General features: G+C 45.4%; 1 non-coding gene across 1 annotated transcript; it reads left to right on the top strand.

Annotated features, from left to right (window-relative positions):
• Positions 1-83: 83 nt before the first annotated feature.
• On the top strand, positions 84-155 carry trnaw-cca (transfer RNA tryptophan (anticodon CCA)). Its single transcript has one exon. It is a non-coding gene; the product is annotated as a tRNA-Trp (tRNA).
• Positions 156-10,798: the final 10,643 nt, after the last annotated feature.

Below are 10,798 nucleotides of genomic sequence, written 5' to 3' on the forward strand. Positions count from 1 at the left end.
TACCTGGTGGGAATGGACGGTAATTTTAAAGCCCTTGTATTGCAGAACCTTCATATAGACGAACATCTCTAGCTCACTGTGTAGGCCTCGTGGCGCAACGGTAGCGCGTCTGACTCCAGATCAGAAGGTTGCGTGTTCAAATCACGTCGGGGTCACTGTTCTTTTGGATATTGTTCTTCCACAATTAATATTTCATTTGCTGTTTGACAATAACCAAACCCTTGCTCCAAGGTCTGTCTCACTGTTTCCCCGGTGTCAGGCAGAGATACGCCTGCTGCCCTCATTTATTTCATGTGACAGGACACAAAAGTTCAAAATCAATCTGCAGGTGGCCACACACAGCAGTGGGGCCACAGAGGCTACTACCGTCTCCCCGCGATCAGCGAACTCACCCAATTTACAAAATTAAACCCCAAACACGTGCCCGGCAAAGTGCAGGAGAAGCCAGATAGTCTGTAATCTCAGAAAGTATTGGTATTCATGGTGATTACAGCAATTATTAATCGTCTCACAGACCTCCATTATTTTTCTGCGATGAATTGATCGAGGATTGAAACCAGGTTAGTGCGCCGGGTCTTCACCCTTCGACCACCAGGGAACAGTTACGATACATGTCGAACCAGGTTAGTGCACCGGATCTTAACCCCTCGACCACCAGGGAACAGTTACGTTGCATGTCGATATATTTATATATATTTATATATGAACCTGAATGTCAATGGCTACCGACCTAGATCTCGTGGCGCCCACGGTTGTGCGTCTAACTTTGAGTGAGAGAAACGGTTCCACAGTGACACCTTTCATGTGTTCGACATGGTTACTGCTTGTACTATTACAAGGTGTGCCACCAGAGGGCACTGCAGTGGGAGACTTGTAGCTTACTTGCACAGGTGTGCCTGGACTAGTATAAAAGGCAGGCCACCAATAAAGGTTATCAATAAAGGACTCAGGTCACTAGAGTTAAAGAACGACACATTGTGTCGTGGAGTCATTATCAGAGCATTTGAAGTTATTACAAGGGAGCCCAAACCCTCAGAAATTGGAAATTCTACCAGAGCGTCGAAGTCATGCTACAGGTGCCTGGGACAACACATTGCTCAAAGTTGTCCACACGTGAAGGCAGAGTGTTTCTTCGACAGAAAGACTGGGCATCTTCCGAATGCATGCCGACTGAAGGGTAAACCTGTTGTTAAAGCTATGAGTCCAGCGTTCAAAGCTCTGAGTCGAAATCCCAAGAGACTTCATAGTATGGAAGACCAACAACAGGACGAGGAGATGTTAGAGTTACACATCATCAGGAGCACGAGTTTAACGGACAGTGATTCGGAAAGCATCAAAATCCATATAGATGTTGCTGGATTCAAGATACCAATGGAAATTGACACGGGTGCATCCGTGAGTGTAATACCGGAGTCACTGTAGCGCGACAAATTGCGTGATTTCCAACTGGAGAAACCCAAGATAGAGCTGCGAGGCTACTCGGGAGAGTAAATTCCTGTGGTTGGTCATATCACTGTACCGATCGGTGAAATATAAAGATTAATTTCAGAACTTGCCTCGAATAGTAGTGAAAAGAGATAAGTCTGCCTTACAAGGAAGAAATTGATTAAGCTCACTGAAGCTGGATTGTAGTCAGATTTTCTGAGTGGAAGCGAGATTTTCATCATCGGATGAGGTTATCAAGAAGTATCCAAAGGTGTTCTGCGAAACGGACAGTCCGATCCAAGGCTTCAAGGCAAGTGTCAGGGTACAGGAGGACGCTAGATTGGTTTACTACAAGCCCCCTTCCGTACCATATGCACTCAAGGAGAAAGTTGAGCATGAACTCAAAAAACTAGAAGGTGTTAACCGTTACACTGCGGAAACATATCCACTTTCAGCACCAAATTAACAAAATTAAACCCAATGAGATCGGGAGAAAAGTTCCTCACATGCTCAGGGCAAAATAAATAATTGTCGTTCTACAAAAGAATGAACAAATTTCAGCACCAGGTCAGACGGAAATTTTAAGCGAGCAGGTGGACTGCTGAATCGCACTTTTAAGGAGTTGGTGGTGACAAAGCAAATGGGTTCTGCCTCATGATTCAATATAAGAAATGTCTGCAATAGGATTCGAACACTATCTATAGTGACCTGAACACATCATATTAGACCACTCGGCCATCATTACTATTCAGTGCTGCGTGTAGCCACCTGCAGGTTGATTTTGAACTTTTGTGTCCTGTCACATGAAATAAATCAGGGCAGCAGGCGGATCTCTGCCTGACACCGGGGAAAGAGTGAGACAGACCTTGGAGCGAGGGTCTGGTTATTGTCAAACAGCAAATGAAATATTAATTCTGGAAGAATAACATTGAAACGAAATGTGATCCTGACACCCAGAAACAAGTGTTAAGGCAGAAGATTAAATGCTGCATCCCTTCCTGCAAAAAATTCCTTTCACAAACATTTCTCTGAACAAAACAAAAATGTTCCTTTCAAAGTCTTTAAACTCCCGAATTTCCACGCCCAGCGACTCTCCTGAATCAGATGCCTTTAGTTTTGTGGACTCCATCCATATTCCTTTGCTCCAAGGTCTGTCTCCCTGTTTCCCCGGTGTCAGGCAGAGATCCGCCTGCTGCCCTCATTTATTTCACTCTCTGTGAATCTCTCTAATATTCCAACAGCAGCCATGGTTGTGTGAAGGTTTGTATTCTGTTAATCGTCGCCAATTGTTGTGAAAAGTAGAACACCAGGAGGCTGAGTCCTGTGAGCTAAACTTAGTGTGACCTTAGTCTTTTTTATTACAACTCCAGAGTGCCTGAACAACATGGCAGTCAACCTTTTGTACTGGCCCTGCAGGTGTGGGCAGGTGACCATTAGGACTCCAACAGTCCCGCCCTCTGGTGGCAAATATGACATAGTTACATACTTCACATAATTGTTATCGTTAAGAAGTTATAATTCCAATGAATGCCTGAATCATCAGAAAGGAGCCTGGTGTGTAGGACAAGGCTACATATCAGGAAGGAGCTTAGTTAAATGACAAAGGAAGTGATACTCTGTTGATAAATTTGGAGAAACAAAGAGTAAATACTGAAAACACTGAGCAGGCCAGGCAGCATCTGTGGAGAGAGAAACAGAGTTAACGTTTCAGGTTAATGAGCTTCCATCAGAAGTTGGGCAGTTGTGTTAGGTAATACTATTAAAAGTTTCAATTGTCACGAAGCAGGGGTAAGGAAAAGATATAAAATGTGGCATTTGGAACAGATAGTTTAGAATCCGATTAATGTTTGATCAATTTGTACACCGAGCTGGGAACTGTAACGTGTTTGAGTTCTTCGGCTAACATTCGCAAGGTTTGGGTGTAAGTACTATTAAGTGTATGTTTAATTATTGTCTGCTTAATAACTCTGAAATTTAATGTTGCGGACCCTATTCCTGCACTGCGTGTGTTCCAGCTCTGTTTGGAGCACCGATCCCTTCAATCCGTCGTTTACAGGGACAGTTGGATTCACCGGATCTTTGTTTGGTGAAATTTCAAAGATTGAAAGCGGCGCACATCAACCTGGTCACCTACTCACTAACCGCTACACACTGCTCCCGTGAGATGGAAGCCCAGTTACTGCTACAAGCTTGAACGCAGGTACAAGCAGAACTCATTCATAGAAAGTCCAAGTCCCTGAGGCACCTGATTATTTGCACCAAACTCCTTCGCAAAGAGTTGCGCTTCGTGTGGGGTGATTTGGGCACATATTTCCCCACACTACAACACTTCTAACATTACTCAATGGCTGCAAAGCGCTTTGGGGCGTCATGAGTTCCTGAAAGGTGTTTTAGAAATGCAAGTCCTCCTTTGCAAAAGTTCGATGCAATTTCAAAATTCTTGGGTAAACTGAGGGCTCGTCCGGGATTTGAACCCGGGACCTCTCGCAAATTGCAAACAACAACCCCGAAGCGAAAAATCATACCTCTAGACCAACGAGCCAACTGCTCGATAAACGTGGAGATAAGGTGTAACCATTATTGAATTATTTTTACTGTGTTGCTATTCTTGATCGGAGGAGCACAGAAGATGGAATCAGTGACTTTGCTTTTTTGACCTGTCTTCTGAAGCACTGCACGGTCCAACTCCGACAGTCAATGAGCTGTTGGGACGTTAGTATATCCAGGCTGTGGGTGGTCACCCCGAGCACAGCAGAGGGGTTTCTGCATTAGTTCTGGGTGGGGACAGTATCTTTCCCCTTCTCTCTTCCTCTTGTCTATAACGCTGTGTTTTGGTTTCTCTATTTATGCCCCTGTCTCAGTTTCTAGTGTTTAAAAGGGAACAAAAGATGAAATGGGTGTCACTGTGGAACAATTTCTCTCACTCAAAGTTAGACACACTACCGTGGGCAGCACGAGGTCTAGGTAGGTAGCCGTTGATATTCAGGGTCATATATAAATATATATAAATATATCGACATGTATCGTAACTGTTCCCTGGTGGCCGAGCGGTTAAAACCCGGCGGACGAACCTGGTTTCAATCCTCGATCAATTCATCACATAAAAATAATTGAGGTCTGTGAGACGATTAATAATTGCTGTAACCATCATGAATACCAATACTTTCTGTGATAGACCGAGCTTACAGACTATCTGACTTCTCCTGCCCTTTGCCGGGCACGTATTTCGGGTTTAATTTTGTAAACTGGGTGAGTTCGCTGATCGCAGATAGAAAGGTAGGAGGCTCTGTGGCCCCACTGTGAGGATGTGGAAGTGAACACGGTGGCTGGGTGATCCCTGACATTTCTGTAAAGGGCAGCGGAGGAGAAGGATTGAGAACTTTCAGTGTCGGACAGAAGTTGTTTTAGGTGAGCCAACACACAATGCCGATCAGCACAGAGGGAGCTAACTGGTCACCTGCCCTCTGTTGGGGTCATTGTACCAGAGGTTTCTGTAGTGTAGTAGTTATCACGTTTGCTTTACACGGGAAAGGGCCCTGGTTCAATCCCGAGTTTAGTCTCCTGGCAAATGCTGCCTGACCTGCTTAGATTTCCAGCATTTATTTGCTGTTTATTCTCCTGGTAAAACGGCTCCCTTATTCCTTAATTGCTCTTTATTTCACTTCAATAAATAGATAACTTTGACTGACCACTGCACTGCAGAAACCTCTAGTACAATGACCGGGGACCTTTTGCGTGTGAGGCCAACGTGATATCCGCTGCACTGCAGCCCATCAAAGGGTGAGAAACCACTGAATATAAAGGATGAGCTGGTCAACGTCAAACCCTCCTTTCTTATTCAGCAGTGGCATGAACGGGAGTCAGACGCCATAAAGTTTAATTAAAGACACAAATACAAGTAACACTTGCAAATTTTTTCACTGTAAAATTCTTTTACTTTATTTGAAATCCGACAGCATTGAATCTGAAAATACGCACGGTGGGATTTTATCTTCACGACTGATTGTATTTTGTGTGCACGATAGGAACAACCGGTGCTGTTAAATTTGATAAAAGTTGCCCCAGATCCCTGAAGACTTTGAACCAGAAAGCTAAAATACAGTGAGTAAAATGGGATATGGTTTTCGAGTTGAGATGCAATACACAGGCCAAATGATTGAAGTATGGAGTGTCCCTGAGTTAGTATTTGTTTGATTGTGCAAAAGTAGGTGAGGGGTTAATTAATGATGTTTTCCCGTGAAAGCAAGAGAAAAGTTTTCGAGCAAACCATTCGGTGACTGTCCGGTGAGCGCTGTTTGTGAGACCTGGTGGGAATGGGCGGGGATTTTAAAGCCGCTTGTATTGCAGAACCTTCATATAGACGAAAATCTCCAGCTCATTGTGTAGTTCTCATGGTGCAACGGTAGTGTGTCTGACTCCAGATCAGATGGTTGCGTGTTCAACTCACGTTAGGGTCAGTGTTTTTTTGGATATTTTTCTTCCAGAAGTAACATTTCATTTGCTGCTTGACAATAACCAGACCCTTGCTGCAATGTCTGTCTCACTGTTTCCCCGGTGTCAGGCAGAGATCCGCCTGCTGCCCTTATTTATTTCATGTGACAGGACACAAAAGTTCAAAATCAACCTGCAGGTGGCCACACACAGCACTGCATAGTCAGGATGGCCGAGCGCTCTGAGGTGCTGTGTTCAAATGGCAGTTTTCTCTGAAGGTGTGGGTTCGAATTTCCTTATCTTTAAGCGGAACTCATTTGTCTTGTCATTTCCAACTCCTTAAAAGTGCAATTCAGCAGTCCACCTGCTCGCTTAACATTTCCGTCTGACCTCGTGCTGAAATTTGTTCATTCTTTTGTAGACCATCAATCAGATATTTTGCCCTGAGCATGTGAGGAACTTTTATCCCGATCTCATTGGGTTTAATTTTGGTAATCTGGTGCTGAAAGCGGAGATGTTTCCGCAGTGTAACGGTTAACACGTTCGCCTGACAAGAGAAAGCACCTCGGACGGAAATATTTTCTGGAGCTTTCTCATGCATGTTCAGAGGAGAGTTTGTTCTAATGTGAAAGGTCAAGAGATCATAAGAACGTAAGAGTTAGGAACAGGAGTCAGCCATTCAGCCTATTTGCAAGTTTTCAAGATCTTTCCACCCGGTTTCGGACCGGGGACCTTTCGTGTGTGAGGCGAATGTGATAACTTCTACACTATGGAAACACTATGATATAAACTATCTCAGGATAAAACCACAGCTCTAACCTACACAGCTAGCCGAGAATTCAGGAACTTGTTTTAAGAGAATAGAATGAGGGTGCTATATTTAAGAAGGCTGTAAGTGTGGCCTTCGACAGCGTGGACCATTTTCCACGCCTCGGAAACCTACTATCAGCAAGGGCAGACATCGAAGACGAGGTCAAACACCGCCTCCAGTGTGCCAGCACAGCCTTCGATCACCTGAGGAGGAGAGTGTTTGAAGACCAGGATCTCAAATCTGGCACCAAGCTTATGGTGTGCAGGGCGGTGGTGATAACTGCCCCGCGGTATGGCTCCGAGACATGGACTATATACAGCAGACATCTCAAATCACTGGGGAAATAACACCAGGGCAGTCTCCGCAAGATCCTGCAAATCCCCTGGGAGGACAGACGCACCAACATCAGTATTCTCGATCAGGCCAACATCCCCAGCATTGAAGCACTGACCACACTCAACCAGCTCCGTTGGGCGGGCCACATTGTCCACATGCCCAACACGAGACTCCCTAAGCAAACGCTCTACTCAGAACTCCGACACGGTAAGCGAGCCCCAGGTGGGCAGAGGAAACGTTTCGGGCACACCCTCAAAGCCTCCCTGATAAAATGCAACATTCCCACCGGCACCTGGGAGTCCTTGTTCCTCGGGTTGAGTTGCCTGTGCTGCATGATCCGTGCCGGATCGATCATCCTCTGCCACGTGGTATGTCACAGCACGTTTGCACATTCACTGGAGGTACCCCATCGTTGTGCAGCCTTTGCACACGTAGTGCTTGAATCGACATGGATGGGCCCGAGGATTATCCCCGCAGCACCAACACGGTGTTAATAGATTCACATTCACCCCCGATGGCGCACTCTGAGTCATCACAGATCTTGCAGCCACAGACGTATAGACCCTGCCATATGCAATTCGGCCTGCTAGCGACATCATTTTATGCACAGTACTTGCCGGTGAGCTTCGATGTTGAGATGATATATGTTTGGTGTTACCGTCCATGGCCATGCATGCCTGGGCGATCGCGATGGCCCTGCTCAGGTCTCTGGTTTCAGCAGCCAGCAGCTTTCGAAGAATGACCTCGTGGCTGATGCCCAGCACGTAAAAGTCCCACAGCATTTGCCCCAACGCAGCTCCAAAATAGAAAGGTCCCGCGAGGTGTCTCAGGTCGGTGACATAATCCGCCAGGTCCTGGTCCCCGGAGCGATGGTGCGTGTAAAAACGATATCTGGCCATGAGGATGCTCTCCTTCGGCTTTAGGTAGTCCCAAACCAGTGTGCACAACTCTGAATATTCCTTCTCCTTTGGTTTTGTCGGTGTGAGCAGATTCTTGATGAGGCTGTATATTTTAGGCCCCCACTTGGTGAGGAGAACCGCCCTGTGCTCGGCCACGTTAGTGTCTCCTTCCAGCTCGTTGGCCACAAAGTACAGGTCGAGCTGCTCGACGAAGGCTTCCCAATCATCATCCTCTTTGGATCTCTCTAATATTCCTAAAGCAGCCATGGTTGCATGAAAATTCGAATTATGTTACTCGTCGCCAATTGTTGTGCATAGAAGACTTCCCTGAGGCTGAGTACTGTGAGCTAAACTTAGTGTGACCTTGGTCTTTTTTATTACAACTGCAGTGTGCCTAAACTACATGGCAGCCAACCTTTTATACTGGCCCTGTTCGTGTGGGCAGGTGAACATTAGGACTCCAACAGTCGCGCGCTCTGGTGGCAAGTATTACATAGTTACATACTTCACATAATTGTTATCATTAAGAAGTTATAATTCCAATGAATGCCTGAATCATCCGAAAGGAGCCTGGTTTGTAGGACAAGGCTACATATCAGGAAGGAGTGTAGTTAGATGACAAGGGAAGTGATATTCTGATTATAAGTTTGGAGAATAAAAAGAGTAAATGCTGGAAACACTGAGCAGGTCAGGCAGCATCTGTGGAGAGAGAAACAGAGTTAACGTTTCAGGTTAATGAACTTCCATCAGAAGTTGGGCACTTGTGTTCGGTAATATATTAAAAGTTTAAATTGTCACGTAGCAGGGGTAAGGAAAAGATATACAATGTGGCATTTGGAACAGATAGTTTAGAATCCGATTAATGTTTGATCAATTTGTACACCGAGCTGGGAACTGTAACGTGTTTGAGTTCTTTGGCTAACATTCGCAAGGCTTGGCTGTAAGTACTGTTAAGTGTATGTTTAATTATTGTCTGCTTAATAACTTTGACATTTAATGTTGCGGACCCTATTCCTGCACTGTGTGTGTTCCAGCTCTGTTTGGAGCAGCGATCCCTTCAATCCGTCGCTTACAGGGACAGTTGGATTCACCGTTTCTTTGTTTGGTGAAATTTCAAAGATTGAAAACGGCGCACATCAACCTGGTCACCTACTCACTAACCGCTACACACTGCTCCCGTGAGATGGAAGCCCAGTTACTGTTTCAAGCTTGAACGCAGGTACAAGCAGAACTCATTCATAGAAAGTCCAAGTCCCTGAGGCACCTGATTATTTGCACCGAACTCCTTCGCAAAGAGCTGCGGTTCGTGTGGGGTGATTTGAGCACATCTTTCCCCACTATACAACACTTCAACACTTCAAACATAACTCAACGGCTATAAAGCGCGTTGGGGCGTCATGAGTTCCTGCAAAGTGTTGAAGAAATGCAAGACCTTCTTTGCAAAAGTTCGATGCAATTTCAAAATTCTTGGCTTGGATTTGAACCCGGGACCTCTCGCAAATTTCAAGTAACAACCCCGAAATAGGAATCATACCCCTAGACCAACGAGCCAACTATTTAACAAATGTGAAGATAAGGTGTAACCATTATTGGAGCATTTTTAGTTTGTTGCTCTTCTTGATTGGAGGAGCACATGAGACGGAATCAGTGACTTTGCTTTTTCGAGCTGTCCTCTAAAGCACCGCAGCGTCCCACTCCGACAGTCAATGAGCTGTTGGGACGTTAGTGTATCCAGGCTGTGGGTGGTCACCCCGAGCGCAGCAGAGGGGTTTCTGCATTATTTCTGGGTGGGGACAGTATTTTTCCCCTTCTCTCTTCCTCTTGTCTATAACCCTGTGCTTTGGTTTCTCTATTTATTCCCCTGTCTCAGTTTCTAGTGTTTAAAAGGGAACAAAAGATGAGATGGGTGTCACTGTGGAACAATTTCTCTCACTCAAAGTTAGACACACTAGCGTTGCACCATGAGGTCTAGGTTGGTAGCCGTTGATATTCAGGTTCATATATAAATATATATAAATATATCGACATGTATCGTAACTGTTCCCTGCTGGTCGAGCGGTTAAGATCTGGCGCACTAACTTGGTTTCAATCCTCGATCAATTCATCGCATAAAAATAATTGAGGTCTGTGAGACAATTAATAATTGCTGTAATCACCATAAATACCAATACTGTCATGTATCTCACACTACTGTACATAACTGTACCTTACCATGCCATACATGACTGTAACCAGAGATGACCTGTAACCACAAACTTACCTTACCACCAGGGGTGCATTTGCAGGAGACACTGGATACCTTTCCCAGACAGGTATATAAGGACAGGTCTCAGGCAAGTGTGGCATTCGAGAGCTGTGTAATAAAGGTGCAGGTCCAGAGTGACGTTGACTTCAGTATGTTACTCGTGTCAGTCTGTATTACAGGGTCAGGACTTTCCAGTGGCGACGAGTTACGGGATTACAGAATCCACAGAATGGCGACCAACGGCTCAGATGAAAAATACAATGCTGGAGATAATTGGGAGGACTTTATAGAAAGGCTCCAGCAAAGCTTTGTAACCAAAGACTGGTTAGGCGACAATAAGGCAGACAAGAGAAGAGCCCATCTCTTGACCAGCTGTGGCTCGAAAACATACGCTTTAATGAAGGACCTGCTGGCACACGAGAAACCAGCAAGCAAGTCGTTTGAAGAATTGATCACACTGGTAAGAAACCACCTGAAGCCAGCAAGCAGCCTACACATGCAAGCTACCTCGGACCCGTGCCAAAGCTCCCCGGACATCGAGCACAGGCTCAGGAAAACCCCGGGGGAGAGGATATCCCGTCACTGGGCCTTCCAGCAACACTGAACAAGTGCCCGGTCTGAAACTTTCCAGTGTAACTGGCGCATCTAACA

The sequence above is a fragment of the Pristiophorus japonicus genome, chromosome 25, assembly GCF_044704955.1.
Source record: "Pristiophorus japonicus isolate sPriJap1 chromosome 25, sPriJap1.hap1, whole genome shotgun sequence".
Lineage (NCBI taxonomy): Eukaryota > Metazoa > Chordata > Chondrichthyes > Pristiophoridae > Pristiophorus > Pristiophorus japonicus.